Here is a 26,707-nt window from a genome sequence, read left to right as displayed (position 1 = left end):
AAATATAAATCTCGTATCAAAAATCATACAAAAATACATTAGAATAGCACTTTGTTATTGTTTTTGTTTTCGTGTAATAAAAATACATCAATTTTTTGCTTTGTAGCGGATACTTATTACACCCTCTGTATATATATTCTGAGAGAGAGAGAGAGAGAGAGATAAAGGAGGGGAAGCTAATGGGAGAATACTCTTTGCACTACTCTTATTTCCTCTTAAAAGCATGATTTAATGTTAGTAAAAAAATTTATTCAAAATCCCTTGCATCAGTTTGATTCTAGAAAATGTGTAAAATTTAACTTTTAAGCTGAAGGAGTCTTAAGAAGGAATTGAAATTCATGGAATCTCGCTTTATTGCTTTCCAATAAATAAATAATAATAATAATAATAATAATAATAATAATAAATAATAATAATAATAATAATAATTATAATAATAATATTAATACTACTGCTACTACTACTAATAATAGTGATAATTATAATAATAAATAATAATAATAGTGATAATAATAAATAGTAATAATAATAAATAGTAATAATAATAATAATAAATAATTATAATAATAGTAATGCTACTGCTACTACTACTAATAATAATAGTGATAATAATAATAAATATTAATAATAATAATAGTACTACTACTACTACTACTAATACTAATAATAATAATAGTAGTAGTAATAATAATAAATAGTATTAATAATAATAAATAGCAATAATAATAGTAATATAATAATAATAATAATAATAATAATAATAATAATAATAATAATTAATAGTAATAATGATAATATTAATAATAATAATAGTAATAATAATAAGTAGTAATAGTAATAATAATAATAGTAATAATAATAATTAATGGTAATAATGATAATATTAATAATAATAATAATATTAATAATAATAATATTAATAATAATAAGTAGTAGTAATAATAATAATAATAATAATAGTAATAATAATAATTAATAGTAATAATAATAGTAATAATAATAAATAGTATTAATAATAATAAATAGCAATAATAATAGTAATAATAATAAGTAGCAATAGTAATAATAATAGTAATAATAATAGTAATAATAATAATAATAATTAATAGTAATAATAATAATAATAATAATAATAATAATAATAATAATAATAATGGAGTATTTCTGCCGCATTTGGGCTCGTGTATCTGCTACTATTCTCTCCCTCTTAGACAGGATCCAAAAAAAAAATCGCCTTAATAGGCCATGAACTATCAGCTAGGCTTCAACCACTGTCCCATCGACGAAATGTTGCATCCCTCTGCCTGTTTTACAAGTATTTTAATGGTAGGTGCCCTGACGAACTACAAGCCATTGTCCCTCCTCGACGTAAATAACCTCGACAAACCCAACAAGCAGCAAAATCACACCCCTTCACAGTAGAAATCCCTAGATGTAAGAAAGCCTTCTACTCTAATAGTTTCTTCCCTAGGACTGCTAGACTTTGGAATTCCCTTTCAGGTTCCTGCTTCCCGGACTGGATTAGCATGCAGAAGTTCAAGTGTAATGTAAACAAACATCTTGCTGCTCAACTCCCTATAGAGTCTCCCTGAACATTATACCCCCCGATAGTAGCCCCCATACATCAAAGTGGCACTGTGCCTTGTTTAGAGTGAAAATGCAATAATAATAAAAATAATAATAATAAAAAGACTAGTCTGTAAATTGAAAAAAATAAATAAATAAAATAAACATGGCCAAAGCGAGACTCATCAAGCCATGTTTCATTTCCGTACAGAAATATAACATAATAATAATAATAATAACAACAATAATAATAATAATAATAATAATAATAATAATAATAATAAAATTGTATTATTTGTATAATTCAAACTGCTTTTCTAATCCTTGGATGTTTTCTCCCAATGTTTCGGCCGATGTAACCTCCTTTTCAGTATTACCCTTTACAAAGATATGATTCCATCAGTCGTCTCTTCAGCTATGGAGAAATTTATATAGAAGATAAGACTTCCAGGAATTGGTAGAACAACTAGTTTAGAATCCAAAAAATGATGTAATAGTTCTTGGGGATGTGTCACTCAAAACACTCTTTCTTACCTGTACTCTGCAACCTCTTTCTCACAGAACCGACGTTGCTAGTCTTTTGATTTCATTGTTAAACCCACTGAAAGTGCTCGACTGAGCTCCAATCTCTATTGTTCTTTCTTTGACATTCACAACAAGAACCCGCCTCTCTACCAACACTACAAAGAACTTTCCTTCCTTTCTTAGTATGTCAAACATCAAATAAAATTTCCATGAGCAGAGTTTCTTTCCAAGAACTTTGCATCTGTATAGCATGTTACCACATGATTGCTTCCCCGCAAACTACAACATAGTTGCCTCCAAATCCAGTGTTTACAAATACTTGTAACAGACTGTCCTCATAAGTAATCAAATTTTGTTCATTTCAATTATTGTTTTCATCATTCAATAGACAATGTATAAATTTTTACTAGACCTTGAGTGGCTTTCAGCCTTCAGTTATAGGATCATCCGACGTTGCCCAGAGCAATAGTAAACTATTTCTATTAAGACTTTTTTCTCTTTATCTGACTCTTTATCTTTAGCTCCCTAACTCCCCTCTTTATACTCTGCCCAGTCCTTTGCTCCATAGCGGACACACACACACACACACACACACACACACACACACACACACACACACACACACACACACACACACACACACACACACACATACACACACACACAAACGCACACACACACCTCTTCTTTATATAATTAATTCCTTTAGTTATAAGTCAGAATTTTCTTTCCAAATTAATCGATAACAATACTGAATAAACGACCCCCCCCTGACTTTCCGACGAAACCTGGCCCAGTTGACCCCAGAGAATTAATTTTTTCTAAATTTCAGATATTATTCATCCGGGACAACGCTGATCAAGAAGAAATTAACTTTCTGGGTACTTGTTTTTTAGTTTTTTACTTTTAGCTGAACATACAAACACACATACACACAGACAAATCCCCTTTACGCAATAGTAAAGTTATGAATATCTTGGAGAAACATAGTTGCCAACCTTTAATATTAAATATGGCACTACAAAGAAGAAAGGAAGCCTTGTATGGAAGTTTTCTCAGATTGGCAATGGCAATGCTGAATATAAAGTTGAAGTTTAGGGAAAATTGGAAACTGCATTGGCACGAAAAAGTTCCTTTTCCACAGAGATATGTTGTCCTGTCACGACAGCGCCCAAACGCGTTCTTTGAGTGTACCGAGCGCTATCTGATGAGAATACATTTGGCAACTCCTTAGTCGTCCAGCCTTAGGCTCTGATCTTGCCTTCTTAGTCTGGGTTTTTGTTCTTGCAACACAAAGGGAATCTGAAAGGAACCGCATCCAAGTTCCTTGCCAATATTGCCGTCTTGTCGCAAGCGTAGGTCAAAGAGTAAAGAACGTTCAAAAACTGAGTTAGGAAGACAGAATCAATTCTTTGAGATGAAACGAACCAAGGTGAAGGATAGTTTGATGCTTACATTAAATAATAATAATATAATAATAACGCCTTTCTTTCGATGCTAACAACGTTCTCCTCATCAATTACATACGAGTTGAAATCACCATTTCCCTCTGGTAATCAATATAATATTTTTCTTGTTTGTCTGTCTGTCCGTTTCACTTTTTCTCAGAAACTACAGATCCGATTTAGCTGAAATTTTGTATAAACCTTCAAGATGCAGTGAACTAAGTATAAAGGTATCCATTTTGATGCACAGTTAGAGAGTGATAGGGACTAATAGAGAATAGACGCCACAATACCATATTTACTATATATTTTTTCTTAGAAACTACCGAGCTTATTTGGCTGAAATTTTGTATAGACCTTTGTTGTCAAAATGTGTAGCGAACTAATATTATGGTATCATTTCAATGCACGATTATGGATTAATAAGGATTAGTATTAAATGCCAAATTAAATAAAAATTAACCATCCTCAACCATCAATTTTGCATAATGCAGTCATTTTAAGTCAAAGGGTTTGATTGTTTTTAATGGCTAAAAAGACTAGTGTATTAGTAATTGCAGTGATTACAGCAATTACAGATAATTTTTCGATAAATGATTCTAAAAGAAAAAAGATGAATGGACTTTTAAAAGTATTAATTTTTTTTTTTTTACTTTCACAAAGATTTTTCTAGAAATCTTGCTCGAAATGTTTTTTAGTCAATAAGATTTAAAAAAAAAAATGGCGTGAAACCCTTTGAATGGATTTTTTTTTCAATTTCTTTTGATTTCGATTTGCAGACATTTTTAAATGACCAAGTCACGTGCACAAAAGAAGCTGTCTCTGCTTGAATAGAATTTGTTGCCAGCAAAGAGGAAGCCATCAAAATGATCTTTTTCACTTTTGATAAAATAAAACAACATGCGATGAGACGGGAGTAGATGGAGGCTTATTAATGTTGTCAATCACAGAGAAAAAAAAAAAAAAAAAAAAACTTCCGACGTCTTCGCATTTAATAGTTCTATTTAATATTTTTGTGTCAAAAGGCTCGACTATCTATTTTCTAAAAATGGCGTGTAGTAAGAAAGAGACATGATTCGGATGAATGCTAAAAAGCAAATTGCTCAAATAACTAACCTTTTTTTTTCATTTAATATGTATGCCTATACTGGAAAGAACTAGAATGCCTATTGATACTATCCTCGAGTGTCTAAGGTCTCTCTGTGCAGCGGTTTGTCAGGACAACCCTGCATGATGATGGTTTTCCCTTCATTTTAACTCCTTAATATGACTAACCTACATTGGCTTTTACAAGGAATGGTGCACCTTCTCCAAGTGATGTTATCTCAAGTAACAACACACAACTGGATACTCCACCAGATTAGATGAATTCTTATAGATAAACGTTTGTTAATATTATCAATCACAGAGAAATAAAAACTTACAACATATTCGCATTTAATAGTTTTATTTAATATCTATGTGCCAAAAGGTCTTTCTGTGTGGAGGGTTGTCAGGACAACCTCGTGTGAGGATACTTTTCCATACAAGTAAACCCTGATCAAATATTCAAAATCACATACTATTCACTGCCCAAATAATATCTCCTCGGTATAGCTAACCAAAGTTGAATTTTACGAAAAATGGTGCATCTTCTTAAGTTTCAACACAAAGCTGGGTACTCCACCAGACTAGATAAATTCTTATCCTCGAATCCAGTAAGACCAAGACATTAAAAAGAAAGATATATTATAACATATCAAAATGGTAAATTGGAGAGAGGAAAATTATGTTCCCGACTTTTTTACTAAATCAGTGTTTAAGAGTTAAAGAACTCTAACGAAACATTCGAATATCTATGTATGCCTTATAGATTTAAAATGTTAGCCTCATATATACTAGTAGGCCGGCCATAAAATACGCATAAATATTATATTTTAATTCATACAGAAACTCAAACATGTGCATGCAAGTATTATGTTTTTTTTTCTAAACAGTTTTCTTCTTTTAAGTAAAAGACAGTACGATGACCATTAGGCCAGCTTAACACATTAACCTTCAAGTACCAATTTATCTATTTTGTACCCCTTAGCAGCCTTTTTTACCGGATGATTTAAAATCAGTTAAAAAGTTTTCCACATAACTGAATACCCTATATACCAACTGTCAAGTATATAGATAAAAAATTTGTTGAGTATACACATTTTCACTTGTTAAATATATATATATATATATATATATATATATATATATATATATATATATATACTCCTATAAATTCGTTTTTCTTTTGTGTGTATTGATATTCATATTAAAAACCCTCTTTTCTATCTATTTAAAAAGAAAATACAATTTTCTTATATATGGGTTATGGAAATGCATTCACTAGCAAAAGATCTAGCTAATTTGCATATTCTTTTAAACATTCATTTTAATTAATTCCCTATTAGTTGCTTCGGTTTTGTGATGGGATAGTAATCTTTAGTTAACTGTTACGTGTAATTATATTCATGCAGGTATTCTACATGATTTATACTTGCATAATAATTGCATAAAATCTTTACAGTAAACAAAAAATTGTTTCCATATATATTTATGTATACGTATATATTTTTGTTTAATCTATTAGTCTATCTATCTATATATCTATAAAAGTGAACGTGTTTGTGTGTCTGTGTCTGTCTGTGTGTCCGTCTCTCTGTCTGTGTACATTTCCCTACGCAATAACTCTGTCAATTTTAAGTCTACAGACTCGAAATTCGATATAAAGGGTACTGAGATTTGGAAAAATCTATGTGATCGGTTTTTGGCCAGAAATTTGGATGTTAAGGGGTCAAAGTTCAACGATTTGACCTTTGAGAACTCTACAAAAATCCTCCGACAATTTTGGGTCTAGACACTTGAAATTTTAGATATAGGTTCCTTGGACATGAATCTAACTTAATAACTTGATTTCCACCCAACACAATAAATGTTAAGGGGTCATAATAGGGGTCAAAGTTTAAAAAAAATTTGACCTCTGCGGTCTCTCCCAAATTATTCAGACAATTTCTGGTTTAAACATTTAAAATTTTACATAAAGAGTATTCAGAGATAGGGCAAGCTTTTGCATCGGTTTGGGTCGAAAATACTTTGTTCCCAATATATAAATGTATGTATGTATGTATGTTTGCATGTCTGCCTAAAACTTTTGATTGAGGCGACGGATTTTACCAAGATCAGTATCGTTTTAAAGTTCGACCTTTCAGGCGACAAATATCGAAATATTGGCTAAAAACATTAATATCTTCACCTCCAACTGGGAACTTTTCTACAGGGCGGGGGGGGGGGTCGCTTTTTTCGTCGATATTTTTTAAAGTCATCCTCTCCTTTAGATTGTCTAGCCTTAATTTTAAAAAATGTCACTTCCGGTTAGGTGTTGGTCGTAACAGCATAGACGTCAGGTTTTTGCTCAGAATACACCTCCAAACACCCGGGCAACGCCGGGCACCCATGCTAATATATATATATATATATATATATATATATATTGAGCATTTAGACAGCATGTTTTCATTCAGACAAGTATTGTCGAATAGTACGGAGTGTTCTTGATACTAAGCTTTCTTTGTAATTTTTCAATTTTTTGAATTGTGGTTCTCACTTCTCGGTTGAATCTGTGCAAGAAAGTTCCATAGTCGTTTTTGTTCCTCTGTTTTTTTTTAGATAGAAAAAAAAACCCCTATAAATTCTATACCATCTTTAAAACCATTCTACATTTATTTTAGTCACGTTCTCAACAAGTTAAATTGACTAGTTCAAGAAAATTAAAATAAAATTTTAACTGAAGCATATAAAAGCATCCAGATTTTAAACAAACAATAATCAAAACTGTCTAAAGACGACTGCTGAAACTCAGTCGAAAGTACTTGCAAAAAACAATTTAAAAAATCTGATGGACGAAGGCAACTATGGAATTTTCTTGCGCAGATTCAACCAAGAAATAAGAACCACAATTCGAAAAATTGAAAAATTACAAAATAAATCTCATTAAGCAAGAACACCTTACGCTATTCTACAATACTTGTTGAATATATATATATATATATATATATATATATATATATATATATATATATATATATATATTAGTAAAACCAGCGATGACAGATAACGTTTTTCTGTCTATTTTATTTCTCGAATCCACTCAACTGGGGATCAACTTATCTTTGAACTACTGTACTATCCGAAAAAAACAATTTCAATAATTTCAGCTGCGTTGAAAAGTTTCGAACCAGACTAATTATATTCGATTGAATTTAAATTTAGATTTGATTCTTTGCCTTGTGGATTTACTTGAAAGAATCTTCATGCAAGCTACAATGTTATTCCCGGTTTATTTTTATCATTTTTTACATTTCCCACATTTTTTTCTCTCATTTTTAAAGGACATGTACATCTTTGTAATTTATGTCTATATAATAAATTGCGGTTTCACTTAATGCCAAAACCAGAAAATTCTAACATTGCTACAAATATAATTTGCTGATTTCTTTCTGTCCTCTGATGAGAAGAATAGAAAGAATAGCATTCTTTGAAACTCAACAGAATAATAACTTTGTAAATTGTTTTTATGGGGTATTCAGTCGAACAATAAATTTGATTGTAAATTTCAACTTTTTTTATTTTTTTTTTACACAGTGATCACCACTTATCAAGGCCCGGAAGCCACTCAGGGATAAGGGTTATTGCAAGTACATTACGTTAGTGAGGAGATTTTATGAAGTGTTTAATTAGGGGGGCGGTTCATTAGGAATTTGTTAACATTAGACTTGAAGACATCCAAGTTGTAGTCCGGAGGGAAGCAGGCAGACGGAACAGAGTTCCACAGGCGTGCAGTTCTAAGAAAGAAGCTTTGCTCATGAAATCCGCGTTTGGATTTAGGCACAGATATAGAGTGGGGAAAATTTTTCACAGTGGATTCAGCTAGATGGGTGTTTTTCGTGAAAGATTGGCGAGGGGGGACCAGGGATTGGAGTTCAGACGAGCACCTGCCATGAAAATAACGATAAAACAAGGCTAGGCTCGCAACGTCTCTTCTGTGGGAGAGGGGTTGCAGGGTAGAGAAAAGGGCATCCCCCACTAAACCACGAAGTCTATTTTGTATTCTGTCAAGGCATGATAGGTTGTTTTTGGCAGCTCCTGCCCAGATATGGCAATAGTATTCCATCCTTGGCCGTACTTGGCTTTTATATAGATAGAGAATTGCATCAGTAGTGAGATATCTTCTGGAGCGGTAGAAGGATCCCACCATCTTTCCAGCGACCTTGGCAACAGACTTGATGTACGTGTTCCATTACAGTTTTAATTTTCTTATATATATATATATATATATATATATATATATATATATATGTGTGTGTGTGTGTGTGTGTGTGTTCTTAATAATTTTTTGCAACTCTCTTCTTTCCGATTCTTTTTTTTTCATAAAACTTTAATGCTTATCATAATTGTAAGTATTTGATCATACGTTATCTTCGTGTCAATCATTATTAAAGATTAGTTATTTTTATGTGCAGTTTTTTTCATCAAGATCTTTAGTGAACCGTTTTTCCATCGTCATTTTATCGGCCATGAAAAAAAAAAGATACAATTTGAAATATTGAAAAATAAAGCCACTCAGGAGACACCGACTGCCATTCCGTGGCTTTTGTTTTATTTTTACACAAAACCTTATCGAATAATCATTTCCAAATGTCTTCCGTGTCAAAATATTATCGAAATCTATTCTTCAAGTCTCGCGAGCAATTTATCTATAATCTGTTTGCTTCGGCCTCCCAGAACGCACGTGTAGAGATAACGAGCGAACTTATGTGTTCAGAATTTGAGGCTGGATGGTTTTCCACGGAGACAAGATGATGCGAATGATTGTATAAAACTTGAAATTATTTTTTTAAAATCATTTTATGTGTAATGTTTGGAGGTTTGGAATGTTTGTCTGGTTAAGTTATTAACGTTTTTCACATATCACTCTCCCTTGATACGTCATAAACAAGATTAATATTTCTTGGTTTATCAGTTATTCGAAGGTCAATATGTTTACATATGTATGTATACAGTAGAACCCCAGCATACGACATTACAAATTAGTAACAAAATACATTACAGTATATAATACACATGCATATAATCAATTAACATTATAAATTACATCGTAATGTGGGGTTAAATACCGTAACCAGGGGCTGAAAACATCGTATTTCACATCGTAATCTGAAAAAAAAAAACGTATCCTAGGGTCACCGTACCTCAGGGTTCTACTATATATATATATATATATATATATATATATATATATATATATATATATATATATATATATACTAGCAAAAGAACCCGTCGTTGACTGGGTTCAAAAACAGCCTACAGAAAATGGACTCTGATTTATGAAAGTATGATAGGTTATGAAAAGGAAGGGTTGTAATGAGAAGCTTCGAATGTGGGGATGTCAAAACCAAAGCAAAATATGATGAAAGTAAAAATAAAATAGATAAACCCCCTAATTTATTATACCATGCCTGCTCACACTGAAACACTTATCACAATATTCTGTGGATCTATATTAAAAGAACTTGTTAAACTTTGTGACATATTTCCATTCTATGGAGGTCAGGCACGAACGAACACTCCATTATTTTATTATACCATATTTCTTCAAACTGAAACATAATTATCAAAGTATGCTTACGCAGATAGATATAAAAAGTCTTTATTAATCTTGTGCCTATTTCCATTCTATGGAGGCCAGGCGCAAACGCAGACCCCACAATTTTATTATACCATCCCTATTTAAGTTAAAACATACTTATCAAAGTATTATTATGTACATCTATATCAAAAACACTTGTAAACGTTTTTTTTTTTTTTTTTTAATTTTTTGTTTCCATACTCTGTGGACCAGGCGTGAACGCAGACCCCACAATTTTAATGAACCATGGTTCTGCCACATCAAACATACCCATTCTTGTGTCTCGATACATCTTCTATCATTATATGTGATCAGTTTTTTAAAATAGTCAACCATATAGGAGCCTATTCGTGATCAGACACACACACACACGCACACACACACACACACACACACAGATATTCAGCTTTATATTATATATATATGTATATATATATATATATATATATGTGTGTGTGTGTGTGTGTGTGTGTGCGCATGTGTGTGTGTATGTATGTATGTATTGTGTGTATATAAATATATATATATATACATATATATTCATGGAGGTCACCACTTATAAAGGCCCAAAAGCCACTCGGGGATAAGGGATATTGTGTGTACAGTAATCAATGGGATAATATCGTAGTAATAGTTAGTATCAGAGATTTGATAAAGTGTCATTACTTAAGGGGGCGGTTCATCAGGAATTTGTTTATGTTGGACTTGAAGACATCCAAGTTGAAGCCAGGAGGGAAATGGGCAAGTGGCAGAGAGTTCTACAGGTGTGCAGTTCTAAGAAAGAAGCTTTGTTCATGGAATCTACGTTTAGATTTAGGCACAGATAAAGAGTGGGGAAAATTATTGACAGTGGTTTCAGCTAGACGGGTGTTTTTTGAGAAAGATTGGCGAGGGGGGGGGACCAGATATTGGAGCTCAGACGAGCACTTGCCATGAAAATAACGATAAAACAAAGATAGGCTTGCAACGTCTCTTCTGTGGGAGAGAGGTTGCAGGGAAGAGAAAAGGGCATCCCCCACTAAGCCACGAAGTCTATTTTGTACTCTGTCAAGGTAGGATAAGCTGTTTTTAGCAGCTCCTGCCCAGATGTGGCAGCAGTACTCCATCCTTGGACGTACTTGGCTTTTATATAGATAGAGAATTGCATCAGTAGTGAGATATCTTCTGGAGCGGTAGAAAGATCCCAACATATTCCCGGCGACCTTGGCCACACACTTGATGTACGTGTTCCATTTCAAATCAGGAGTAAAAGTCAAACCCAGAAGCTTATCAAAACATGGGGCCTCCCCTAGACGAGAGCCATCCATTTCAATTGATGCCAGATGGGGATCAGAGCGTTGATGATGTAAAGATAGGAGCTTGGTTTTAGATGTATTAAAGGTAACTAGCCACCTCTTACCCCATTGTACCACACACTCAAGATCAGAGGAGAGAGAATCAGAGAGAGCTTTGTCATTTACAGCCTTTGATGTGTTGCCATAGATGGTCGTCTCATCAGCATAGATGTCAACGAATGATTTAAGTATGTGTTTTGGGAGGTCATTAATGTAGATCAGGAAGAGAGTTGGGCCCGGGATGGACCCCTGAGGGATTCCAGCATTAATACTGCAGGCCTCTGATTTCTGCCCATCAACCACTACTCTTATGAGCCTATCAGAGAGAAATGCTTTAATGATTGAGAAAACATTTCTAGTTATACCGTAGCTGGAAATCTTGTGAAGTAGGCCCTTATGCCATACCTTATCAAAGTCTTTTGATATGTCAAGGGCAATTGCTCTAGAAATGAAGTCTTTGTGGAGAGATTCACTAATCCTATGAGATATAACCGTTAGCACATCTGCTGTAGATCTAGCAGAACGGAAACCATATTATGTGTCACTAAGAAGGTTATTTCTGCTGAGGTGGTTGACTACTTCTCTATTTAATATGGATTCCAGAAACTTACTCATGACACACAGGAGATTTATTGGTCTGTACTGAGAAGGAGATGACTTATCACCGTAGTTCTTAAATACAGGGCATACTAATGATGTTTTCCAGGGTGGAAAGCACTTCTCCTTAAAGCAATGCTCAAACAGTTTTGTAAGTATGGGGGCAAGTTCTGGTTGAAGCTTTTTTAACACTATAATTGGAATACCGTCAGGGCCAGTTGCTTTACTGGAATCAAGGTTCTTGATTAGCTTGGCGACCTCACGCACAGATATTTGTATGTTACTTAGTGTGTTGTGTGTTACAGGAGTAAATACGGGGAGTTGATGGCCTTCATCGCATAGGGTAGAATTAGCTGCAAAGTTCTTTGCAAATAGTTTGGCTTTGTCTGATGCTGACGAGATGATCTCTGGTCCATTGATGATGGTTGGGATAGAATGCACGCTTCTGTTCAGGATCCTATTTGCTATTTGCGAAAACTGGTGGGAACCAAGCCACTGCTCAGCTACTTTGGATTTAACAGATTGAACATATAGCTCTCTTGCATTTTTTTATTACTCTTTTGCAGTGGTTGTTGGCAATCCTGAAAGCAGCTTTAGTCTCAATACATCTATTATGTTGGTAGCTATGGAAAAAGTGATTTCTGTGCACGATGGCAGCAGCACATTCAGGGAAAAACCATGGCTGGCTGTTAGGTTTTTGTTGGAATATTTTGGATGGTATGATTCGGTCTATGCCTACAATTAACCATTCGGTCAGGTCTGATACTATAGAGGACACATCCTTTTTAAACATGGAATGGAGAGGTAGATCAGATATGAATGTACAGAAACTATCCCAGTCAGCCATAGAGTATCGGTATACAGTATGGTGGAGAGGTACATCTGGAGACTTATTACATTGCATTTTTATCTTAACTGATACAATGGAGTGGTCGGAGGATCCCAGAGGAGCTAGAACGGAACATGAACATAGCTCAGGGGAAGTTTAGATAAAAAAGGTCTAGAAGACTTGCGTACTGACTGGTAGTATCGGGCACACGGGTGGACTTGCGAACAATATATATATATATATATATATATATATATATATATATATATATATATATATATATATATATATATATATACACAACTTTAGTTCCTTCAGCTATAATCGAAACTGAAGCCAAAACTTATGAAGAATTCTTGGTAAAATTATTTATTATAAGAAATGGAAGTACATAACAATTAAACGACCCGGATGTAAGCATGATACAGACAATAACACACATGCTATCATCTCATTCAAATGCGGTTGTGCTTGAATATATGGCAGTTTTAGTCATTTAGAATTGCTTTAAAGCTTCATCGTTCACTCATTTTTCGATCAATTTCAAACAATTATTACAGTATATAGATCACCTTCTCAGCTATAGTGTGAAAAAAATTCAATTTTCGTTCAGTAAAACAAAAGTTATGATGAATTTACTGGTGTTCAAAATCGTGAAAAACGCAAGAAGGTGAGCAACGTTTTTTATAACTGGTTTCCATAGCAACCATGTCACTTCAGCGACTTCCGGTGTCTACCAATTTACTGCTTTCGCAAAAAGAGAAGTAACAAAAGAAACAGAGAGAATGAAAGAATGAAAGGGAGATAGTTGGGGGTAATTTTATTGAAAGCAGATGAGTGCCGTACATTGTTTTACATATGCGTATATTATATTTATGGGGGCAAAAAAATAAAACTGAAATTAAACAAAGAACAAGTGAATTAACTGGAAGCCTGGAAAAAGCATGGATTACAATAGAAAAATGCGAACATGAAAAGTAATATGGTTGAGCTTAAACATGGAAAAGTAAAGGACTAGTTGATAAAACTGGAAAAGAAAAGAACAAGATATTCTAGTAAAAAATATAATAAATTTATAGCTTTAAATATTGCAGCATTAAGGATTTTTTTAAAAATTCAATTTATAACGTCATAATATAAACCATGTTATTTATATATGTATCATTTTATTTATGCGAATTTGTTAATGTGAAATTTAGCGTAGCATCAACATTCTTGGAAGGTTACCGATTAAAACTAAAGCCACTTGAAGAAGGCCAGAAAATATAAACGTCAAAAGTGTTCTGAACAAAACAGCAACTAAGGCGAAGACAGCATTATGAACTATTATAATGCTACATTTGTTTATTTTAATTACAAAGGGAATTATAATATGCTAGATGTCTGTGCTCTGTGTAGTCCGGTGTAGCCCGGCAGTTTTTATAAATTGCATTTTATTTTCTTTAAACTATGCTATTTCATTTTTCTAAAATAATTTTTGTTTTAAACAACAGGAATACAGAGTTACGTTCTTTCATGGGATGATTTTTCTATGTGAAAAAAAAAAAAAATCCGACTCAGTTGACGTATTTTCTAGAAGTATCTGAATCGAGTTACATTTTATTGTTCCTAACAACAGGCTGCAACAATCCACCAAAAAGAGCTGAAATCGATATTTATTAGTTAGGAAGAAAACTATCGATGACAAAATTGGAGAAAGCGGCTAACTTTACATTATTTATTATCAAATGGAATTAAATGACAATTACAGTATATGTAATATATTCTTTGTTCCATGGGTTTTAGAACTTCTTCACTCTATCTAAACTTTTTTACTAGCAGACCCCAAGCGTAACGAGAAAGACAATGACTTTTTGAAAAAAAAAAAAAAGAACTTGTATCACGGTTGACTTTTACTGGCATGACAGACTACTCTAAATGTCAACAGTTTATTCCAACAAGTTTTTAAATTTTCTTTTCTTTTTTTAATCAACTCACTTCATCTCATGTAGACAGATATGACGGATCAGGTTGAAGATAATTTTGAAGCCAATGAGATGTAAATACTGAAACAAAATATAAAGGCAATATATTATTCTATAAGAAATGTATATATATATATATATATATATATATATATATGCACATTAAATAGTAAATTATATATATATGATTGGAAAATATGCTACAAAGTTTTAAGACAAAATAGAACAGTTAGAATTGTGGAATTGTGGATAAGGTTGGTTGGTTGGTTGTTTTACGGCATATCAACCCTTTTCGGGTTATTTAATGCCGAATCCAAAGATTCGGACGAAAAAATTTTTAATAGAATATATTTGTTGTTTTCAAGTAGGTTTCTATTTAACCCATAGTTGGAACCCTAACAGGTACTACCACTCCGGGGCAAAGTGGACCTGGGAGCAATGGTAATTAAAGGGTGGCTCCACACTCCCCAAAGCCCGCAAGCTGGGGCCTCACCACTGGATATAGTTTAAGGTGATATCCAGGACCCCCATTGAGGGACATTTACCCTCTGCAGGGGGGCAGTCGGTGTATTCTAATGCCCCACCGACAGGGCCCATGGATAAGGATATTAACTGACACATATTAGGTTGGTGTAAAAACAATATCGTTTTCTCACATATTATTTTATATATGATTTTATATATGATTTCTGAATTAATTCATTGATATATATATATATATATATATATATATATATATATATATATATATATATATATATATATCCATGCTATATAATTTTGAAGCGCATTTTTTGCTTTATCTAATCGTGTTATTCATTACCGTTCTCAATCTCTTCCTTCATTTTTGCAGGCTTTTCGACAGCATGGACAAAATTCAGATCTGCACGATTTTCTTGTTCCAGTTACAAACTAGGCCGAAAAGCCGCCGAGACAGCTCGGAAAATAAATGATGCGTTTGGCCCAGGAACCACTAATGAATATGTTGCACAAGAAATTTTGCAATGGTGATGAGAGCCTCGAAGATGAAGATGGTCGCGGCCGCCCGACTGTGGTTGATAACGATAGCATTCGAAAGCCTTAATTGAAGCTGATCCTTGAAAAACTATACAAGAAGCTGCTGTTGAACAGTCGTTCGCCATTTAAAGCAAATAAGGAAGTAAAAAAACGTTGGACAAATGGATGTCGCATGAATTGAATGATAATAAAAAAAAATATCGTTTTGAGGTGTCTTCTATGCTCCTTCTGCGCAACAAGAACGACCCATTTTTCGAGCGGATTGTGATGTGTGATGAAGAATGGATCCCTTACAACAACCAACGATGTTCGGCACAATGGTTGGATGCCGGAGAAGCCCCACAACACTTCCCGAAGTCAAAATATGCACTTCTTAAATCCGGCAAAACGATTGACGAAATACATCAAAATTGCTGACGCATCAGAACTCGATATTGATTTTCTAAGAATAGAATTATAGATAGTAACATTGGCGAAAGCGATTAACTTTACTTTATCTATTATCAAATGGAATTAAACGAAAATTACAGCATATATAATATATTCTTTGTTCCATGGGTTTTAGAATTACTTCGCTTTATGCAAACTTTCTCACTGGCAAAAAGACGATAACTTTTTGAAAAAAAAATCTCTTGTAGCATTAATAACTTTCACTTGTGTAATAGACTATTCTAAATGTCAACAGTTTATTCCAACAAGATTAAAAAAAAAACATTTTTTTTATTTTTATTTTATTATTTCACTTTATCTGCATGACATCGCAATCAACAGGGATCATATCATTACAGGAATGGTCTAATCTCTGTTGTTCTTGGGGACCGACGATGCTGAAAACGGACTTATGTCCCATTTTTTAAGATGGCGTCCATATAATACTGTAATATAATTAGCCTGATTTCCTGTAGAAATAAAACACCAGCTTTTCTGAGTAGCTTACTTACCATAAGCATGTTTTTAGACTATAAGTAAGCTCTACTCATTGAGCACTACTGAAGTAAATATTGAAGCAAAATATTTATGCAATATTTTATAAGCTATTCTATATATATTCTACATATTCAACTCGACTCGGGTCTGACTCAGCCATCGGATGCGGCTGATTGCATGTGTGCAGACTGTCCTGACCTGCCCTTGCTTCTGTACTTTTGCTTTCAGCGGAGAGGGTACTAGCAGTACTGGGCAAGCTCTTATTCCTATTTTGCCTAGGCTGGGGATGGAGTGAGGGCGTTTGATGGACTGGAAGCCGCAGCGTGATCTCTGCAATCAGGCGATTGGAGTATGATGGTTGTGCTCTTGCTGAAGAAGCAAAAAGAGCGCGACTACGGGCGCCACTATTCGGATATCCTGCCATCAAGTATCACAGCTGCGGCTGGGGTTTCAGAGCTCCGATCGGACTCACATCGTACCTTCGACACGGACACTAACCAACCTACGTATCATCGTCAAAATTGACGGACTGCCCGAGATAGAGAGAGAGAGAGAGAGAGAGAGAGAGAGAGAGAGATTCTAAAAGCAATATATATATATATATATATATATATATATATATATATATATATATATATATATATATGTCTACAGGCAACTTTTTCCGTATCTCCGGACGAGCCGATTCCATGGACATAATCCTTTACGAAGAAGAGAGAACTCTTCCCAGGGCTTCCGGCTATGCCTCCGGGTTCGCTTGCATTGTTTTGCCTGGGAAGCAACAGGCACTACAAGTCTGGGTTTGGGAATATTAACTCATTTCCCTTTTGATGGGAGGCCAATATATATATATATATATATATATATATATATATATATATTTGTAGTCATCTATCTACATATATATATATATATATATTTGTAGTCATCTATCTACATATATATATATATATATATATATATATATATTTGTAGTCATCTATCTATCAATCTATATATATATATATATATATTTGTAGTCATCTATCTACATATATCAGAGAGGCGGTAGCACTCTCTATATAGGGATGGCCCGTACACGCCTATATACGCCTACAAAACAAAACTATCCAAATCTCAACTAAAATCAACTTATAAGTTTCAAAAAGCACATATTCTTACAGAGAAGCGTCTTACGAATCCAGCGAGTGTCAGAACGTCGGTTAAAATGTCAAAAGAGAGCAAAAAAAAAAAGGGCACAAAGATGGCCAATTGTTCTTCTTTCTTCTTCTGCTTTCTTCTTTCTTTTGAGACGATGTATCTCGGTGTACGAACGGTCTCTGACAACAGTTCAAGCATCAATCGACTGCTCTTTACACGGAGAAGTGCAGTGACCCATCGCTTTTTAGCTAACTCCATAATTAAATAAGATTACGTGTAATAACAAGTTTTAAACACTATATACCCAATGTAGACAGACCACTTCGAACACGGAACTTCTCTCAAAAGGGACAGCTCCAAATAATACACCGGATGCTCACAGACGTTCCAGTTTGCCAGTGGCCTATATTTCTTGGACGCTGAATATTTGAGGTGAACGTTAAGGTTTTTTCTTTAAACAGTAACCCACCAGCGTTAATGAAACCACGAAATCTTTATCTCAGTTGTGTAAAATTGTTATAAGAGTAACCTATCAGCAAGTACGATGTCAAAAAACAATGTTATAAAAACAAATAATTCTTCAGATTTTGGACTGTAAAATATGTACAAAATGTCAATGCTGTGACCAGGATTCGAACCTAGGTTAGCACGGCCACAACGTGGGGTCCTAACCTCTAGACGATCACGGCTAACACTGACGTCCGTCGCTCTTGGCAGAAAGACACATGACTACTGTCAAACTATTGAAAAATAAGGAGGAAACTTGAAATTCTCACGCATGCGCAAAAATACGCTATAGCAACAATTGTTAAATGCAGCTGAATCTCTTTGCTCGCTAAGAAAAGTAGATCAGACCAGTTCTTCTAAGAACTCACCAAACGCCAAAGGAAATAAGTTAAATTAACCGCAAAAGAAACTGCAAGAAAGTCATCTTCTAAGAACTCACTGGAAGCTGACCAAAAAGAATCAAAATCCAAGCCCTAACCACAAAAATAACTAGATATTGTGGCTACTATACACAATCTACTAATAAAAACAAGTAAGTTTTCTAAAATAAACTACAATAAATTAACCAAGTAACCTCACACTGTCACTGATTAGGACTTCATATAAAGATAACAACTACACTATTGGTGTATATACCGTTCCACACTTTAACTATTGGTGATGGGGCAGTATCTCAATTCTACGAGAGTTGTCTTGCTATAAGATAAGTGATATTATAGTAAGATACACATAAGTGTTATATGTTTACATTTAATTAAAAATGCCAAAGTCAGCACGTAGTAAAAAAGCTCAGAGAAATATAGACTATAAAAAAAACAAAGTCAAGGTATTATCTGAGCAAAAAGAATACTATCAGAAAAATGCTGAAATAATAAAAATTAAGTATCATGCAAATCCTGAGGCAAAGAAGGCTGCCTCACGTGCTGACTCAAAAGCACGGTATAACAGGGATTCTGAGGAGAAAAAAGCTGCCTCACGTGCTCTTTATAACAAAGAACCAGAAAAAAAAGAAGGATGCTTCACGTGCTGACTCAAAAGCACGGTATTACAGGGATTCTGAGGAGAAAAAAGCTGCCTCACGTGCTCTTTATAACAAAGAACCAGAAAAAAAGAAGGCTGCCTCACGTGCTGACTCAAAAGCACGGTATAACAGGGATTCCGAGGGAAAAAAAGCTGCTTCACGTGCTCTTTATAACAAAGAACCAGAAAAAAGAAGGCTGCCTCACGTGCTGACTCAAAAGCACGGTATAACAGGGATCCCAAGGGGAAAAAAGCTGCCTCATGCACAAACTATTACAAATATAAATATCAAAAACTGCCAAATCTTTGCCAAAACGCCAAAGAATGAACCAAGAAAAATTTAATAGTGAAGGTATGAACATTTTAGAACTTTATAATACTCTAATTGTTTTATCAGAGAGGCGGTAGCACTCTCTATGTAATATAGAACCGATGGAGGACCAAGAGGCAACTCCTAAGGCCCAAAACTCAAAGACCTAAAACCCAGCAGGAAGCAACCTGCTACTAATGGAGGCGGCAATGAGCCGCCTCCTAAAAAAGATAATACTATCATGAATGTAAGTTTAAAAATAAGACTGTAACTAAAAATACTAATTAACAAGAATAAAAAAGCATTGGAAATGCAAAAGGATAAAGGGATGGTATGCCAAAAAGTATACAAACAAGATAGCTATGAATGGCTAGGCACATGGAAATAGAATTGCATCCAAAGTATAGCCCTATAGCTTTTTACAACCGTAATGATGGCACGGAATGAAGATTGGAGAAAAGCTATAGGGCTATACTTTGGATGCAATTCTATTTCCATGTGCCTAGCCATTCATAGCTATCTTGTTTGTATACTTTTTGGCATACCATCCCTATATCCTTTTGTATTTCCAATGCTTTTTTATTCTTATATATATATATATATATTTGTAGTCATCTATCTACATATATATATATATATATTTGTAGTCATCTATCTACATATATATATACACATATATGTATATATATATACATATATATATATGTGTGTGTGTGTGTGTGTGTGTGTGTGTGTAACGAAAATGATAACACATATACTTTTATTTCCCTGGGTTTTAGAAGTCCCTCATTTTATGTACACTTTCTTCCGATCATATAATGATAACATATAAGCATATCGGCAAAGACAGCGAGTTTTTGTAAAACCCTGGAAAAGCATGAAAGATTTTTACCGGCGTGACAGACTATCAGTATGTCAACAGCTTTTTCCAAAAAAATGAAATGTTTTTAATTATCTCACTTCAGCTTAAGTTGACAAGATAAGACAGATTAAAGATGTCCAACAATTTGTAAAACCATTCATACACAGAAAAGTTTAGTGACTGAAAATCTCGAAAACCTTCCAAAAAGCCAGACATACTTCGAGTTATTAATCGAGAAATCCATCGATGCCAAATCTCTTAACCAATAAAATCACATTCGAAGAAAACCATTAGTCGCTCTACATCGCTGCGATGGGCGCTGACCCTTCACCTTTGCATATCAAGTCAGTTCATCTCTATGAATTTAAATTTTCATCCTCCGGCAATTTTTTGGAAATGCTGGTCATTTGTTTCGGCCAGCTACTGACCTCTCGGTCACAGTTCTTTCAACTTAGTCATGTTCAAAAGGACTGATTTTGTAACTTTCAAAATCTATTTAAAATTCTATCAGAAATATAGCTGGTTTCTCAAGCTTGGATGTTGTTAACTTACTGCGTGACCATTTGCCCTGTCCATCTGCATAAATGTGCACCAAATGTCCATCTGCATAAATGTGCACCAAATGTCCACCTGCATAAATATGCACCAAATTTCCACCTGCATAAATGTGCACCAAATGTCCATCTGCATAAATGTGCACCAAATGTCAATCTGTATAAATGTGCACCAAAAGTCCATCTACATAAATGTGCACCAAATGTCCATATGCATAAATGTGCACCACGTGTCCATCTACATAAATGTGCACCAAATGTCCATCTACATAAATGTGAACCAAAAGTCCATCTACATAAATGTGCACCACGTGTCCATCTACATACATGTGAACCAAAAGTCTATCTGCATAAATGTGCACCACGTGTCCATCTACATAAATGTGAACCACGTGTCCATCTACATAAATGTGAACCAAAAGTCCATCTGCATAAATGTGCACCACGTGTCCATCTGCCTAAATGTGAACCAAAAGTCCATCTACATAAATGTGCACCAAATGTCCATCTGCATAAATGTGCACCACGTGTCCATCTACATAAATGTGCACCAAATGTCCATCTGCATAAATGTGCACCAAATGTCCATCTGCATATAGTTGCATAATGTGCAGAAAATGTGCAGCGAATTTAACTTTATTGCACTCAATGCTCTCTTTATATTTCACATAATTTTAAAGTCAAATCAAACTGTTAATAATTTAAGCCAAAAACTTTGATAAAGATATGTTTCGTACTGTTTCTCTATAACAAATGGGAATTATTTGATTCCCACAGACATTTTACGTCAACAGAAACAAACAAAAATAGCCATAGTAGTAACGTAGCAGTTGTATGCATGCTGGTCTTTTCTTTATTCTCCTTGTGGTTAAAATAAGAGTAGCAATAAAAAAGAACAACAAATAACTCCATTAATTGCTCTGAGATTTGACATACAGAAATTCACAGAAAATATAGCCGAACTGACGGTATCCTCTCAATCAAATCCAGTATAATGGTGGAAGACTTGAAAACCAAAATTTTCCGGTTGACAAAAACATAAAAAACAGCCGAGTCGCTCATTGAAACATAATAAGTAGTTGCTCAATAGATAGTGACGTCTAGTTGTAAAAGTAGCCGTAGTGGTAATGTGGCAGTTGTTTTTTTTTCTTCTTCATTCTCTTTGTGGCTGGAATAATAGAAGCAATTTAAACGAACCATAAATAAGTCCATTAATTGCTCTGAGAATTGATCTGCTTCTCGCAGTAATTTCCAGCAAGTACATCGAAATGAACTGCATCTTTATCTTTCCAACTGCTTTAAGACTTGAAATCCGCATCTGATGACATCTAAATCCCAGAAGATAGGACTCTATCAGTTTCCTGCCACATATGCCATCCCATCATGCAATTATCTGTACATGTCAGAAGACCATGTGGAAGGTTGTTTTGGAGGTCACCCCTTGTAAAATCCTCATTTTATTGTTGAAAGGCATAATCAGAGAGGTCGAAGGGTCACCAATTATGGTAAAGGGTGCCCTTGTCAGGGAGTTACCATCTTAGGTAATTACAAGCTTGGAAGGGTGCATTTTGGGGTTTTGCTTTGAGGTGTTCATAATGAAAAAAAGACGAAAGACATGTTACACAAAAAAAACAAAAAAACAAAACAAATGAAGAGTCAAGAGGCATACATTCTTACAAGAGATATTTTATGTTTCCAAAATACAAGGTGGAACGATAAAATTATCGCCCTAGAAAATAGGACATGATTCCATTTCCATTTGATGAAAACCGGTTTTCTTTTTTGTTGTTGCAGACTATCTACTCTACTAGTTGGCCAGTTGTGTATAAATCCCAAGAATGATAGAAGCCTTCTATCATGTCTGAAAGTAACACAATGTTCAACGAGCAAGATCGGAGATGCGCCGCTGTAAAACATGCCACCTCACATCTTCGAAATCAACTTGGAAGTAAACACCGAAGTATACCTGGATGTGCTAAAGAGTGTGGTGATCTCCTGGTGCAGTCAGATGGCCACTGGCAGACTTTGGGTGTGGCAACAGGACTCTGCGCTGGCCCAAATTCCAAAGAGACCCAGGCTTGACTTCAGAAGAAGTACTACAATTGTATACCTTTCTCTGACTGCCCCCCCTACTCCACCAATCTGAATCCATTGGACTACTACGTTTGGCTATACGTCAAGAACATCACCAACATAATTTCTCACAACACCAAAGCCAGTCTGATTGCTGCCATCCACCGAGTATTTGCTGAACTCCCACCAGTGTATGTGGAAACGGCATGCTCCCAATTCTGGACCCATATCGAGGCAGTGATTGAGGCTGAAAGCAGCTACATTGAATAGATGTCAGCTCTGCTACATAATCAAGTTATTTGAATTGAAATTTTCAAAAACATTTTTAATTAAGCTGTGGGGTTGTTTTCTTTAGGGTGACAACTTTATCGTTCTACCCTGTAGTCACCCATTTATTACTTGCAGTTACGAAGTTTACCCTTCAGTTTCCAAAATGAAAATATTTAAATCATTTCTGCAAACGTATCTCCGTGCATATATTCCCCTGAAGTTAAAAAATAAACAACAAATAAAAAAAATGGTGCAACTACATTATAATGACAAAATTTGTGAAACATAAAAAATGGATAAAAAAACAAACAATGGTATCTATTGACATTTTGTGTCAATTTCAACTAAAAGCAAGGATATTGACATGTCAGAAGTACTTAAATATCACTATTATTTAAATAATTTTAAAAATTATTGATATTTTATTGAAATATAAAAAATTATTTAAAAAAAAAACACGATTTTTGAATCTTTATGGTAAAAAGAAAACTCTCACCATATTGTTTCAAGAACACACAACATAATAACAAGGAAAGTAGCCCAATTATGCGAAAAATAAGACAAATAACTTATATCTATGATTGTTAACGCACAATTTATCAAAGAATTGGCTGTAGTCATACACTATTTACCTCCCCTTGGAACTTTTATATGTTTTTTTTAGCCACACATTTTATTTTCGTTAATTTTTGTCAAAAATTTTTTCTTTAATAATTATTTTCTACCTTATCTTTTGTTTTTGTAATTTTTGGATATATTCATTACCGTAACATGACAATTAAATAGACAATAGTTTACCTTGAAATTCAATGTAAAAAATTTCCGAATTTCGCTATCATAGCGCAGTTGCACCAAAATTTTAAAGCCAATCAAATGCATTACTCTAAAATTATCAAACTTGCCATTTTGATCCACTCTGAATGTAGAAAAGGCCAGATTTTTCCTTCAATAAGGATATTGAATCAAAACCCATGACAGAGCCAACATCTAATTTGCTCCAGCTTTCCTTGGCACGCTGTTGGGCCTAGATTAGCTAAATAATACATTTAGGGAGATATCAATCATACCATTTTTTTTTTTTTTTACAAAGGAATCATCACTTATCAAGGCCCGGAGGCCATTCGAGGATAAGGGTTGATGGGTATACATTAGTCAATGTGATTATAGCGTTTTTAACATAGGTATTGAGATTTTTGTAAGTCAGATTATATAGGGGTACGGTTCATCAAGAACTTGTTTACATTGGACTTGAAGACAATCAGATTGTAGTCACCTGGGAAGCAGGCCAAAGGTAGAGATTTCCACAGGCGTGCAGTTCTAAGAAAGAAGCTCTGCTCATCGAATCTACGTTTAGATCAAGGCACAAATAAAGAATGTGGGAAACTATTGGTGGTGGTTCTGACTAGACGAGTGTTTTTCGTGAAAGTTTGTCGAGGGGGGACCATAAATTGAAGCTCAGACGAGCACCTGCCATGGAAATAACGATAAAGCAGAGACAGGCTTGCAACGTCTCTTCTGTGGGAAAGAGGTTGCAGGGGAGAGAAAAGGGCATTCTCCACTAAGCTACGAAGTCTGTTTTGAACACTCTCAAGGCAGGATAAGCAGCTTCTAGCAGCTCCAGCCCATATGTGGCAACAGTACTCCATCATTGGCCGTACCTGGCTTTCATATAGGTAGCTTATGAAGAAGAACCTGAAGTCCTACCTAACTCATATTCCTGGTCAAACAAGTGCAAAAGAAATCCAAACAATTGCACTTAAGTGAACAGAGAGAATACTAAAAAGAGCTCTCGGTTGGTTTCAATAAAAATCAGGGGAATGTTGACAGCTGGTTTGGCTGCCCCATACCCAGCATTACAATCTTCCAAGAAAGAAAGAAAGAAAAAAGCATACGCACTCTGAAACTAACACATACACATGCACACACCGCATTGACCCATTCACAATGTCGTCTGCTCATTGAAAACAAATGTATAAACTTATTCATTTTAATATTCCTAACTTTTTTCATTAAACATTCCACAGATACCAAAAAAAAATGAACACTGATTATTATTAATTTTTAATCAAATATAATTTTTGAAATCGACTGAGGAAGTTTTGATTACATTTTTCCAGACCAGTGGATACTTCACAACAATTAAATTATCAACACGGACTTCCTCAATATCTCAGCCAATGAACGACGCTTGTTTTGCAAAGACTTTCAAAAGTATGAACAAACATTCTATATTTTCCTCTCTATATAAACTTCCATTTTAAACATTTATAAAAAAATATCTCTTTTGTGAACTTATGCTTTCTTTTTACAAGGAAATTATCACTTATCAAGGCCTGAATGCCACTCGAGTATATGAGTTACTTAATGACTTAATAAAAACAAGTAAAAACATTTTAGCCACATCGGATGCAGTTCTTTGAATTAATCAAATTTGCTGTTTTGATCCACCCTAAATTCATAAAAAGCCAGATTTTTTCCCTTCAATATATTTTGATCTAGAGTCCATGAGGGAGCTAAAATCTGCTTTATTCCAATTTTCCTCACTCCTTCTGTCAAGCGATGGTAAAGCAAACGTAATACATTTCTTAACTTACACACACACAAGCATACGTAATCTGACACCAACATATATAGTGTATTAACTCTTTTACTTTGTTGTCTGTTCATTTACAAATGTATAGACATATTCATTTTTTGTCCCCCAAAATTTCTCACTGAACTTTCTACAATGAAAACAAATGAATATTAATTCTTACTAATAATTTTTAATCAAATATAATTTTTGAAATTGAGTGAGGAAGTTTTGATTACATTTTTCCAGACCTGTGGATAATTCACAGCTGTTAAATTATCAACACCGACTTCCTCAATATCTCAGCCAATAAATGACCCTTGTTCTGCAAAGACTTTCAACTCATTAACAGCCATTCTGTAGTTTCCTATACATCTAAACTTTTATAAAATATCTCTTTTGTGAATTTATGCTTTTTCTTTTTACGAAGGAGTTACCATTTATCAAGGTCCAAAAGCCACTCGAGGATAAGGGTTAATGAATGTAAGG

Source organism: Euprymna scolopes, chromosome 12 (assembly GCF_053919585.1).
Source record: "Euprymna scolopes isolate OS-2025 chromosome 12, ASM5391958v1, whole genome shotgun sequence".
Taxonomy (NCBI): Eukaryota; Metazoa; Mollusca; class Cephalopoda; order Sepiida; family Sepiolidae; genus Euprymna; species Euprymna scolopes.
This window is presented reverse-complemented; position numbering follows the sequence as displayed.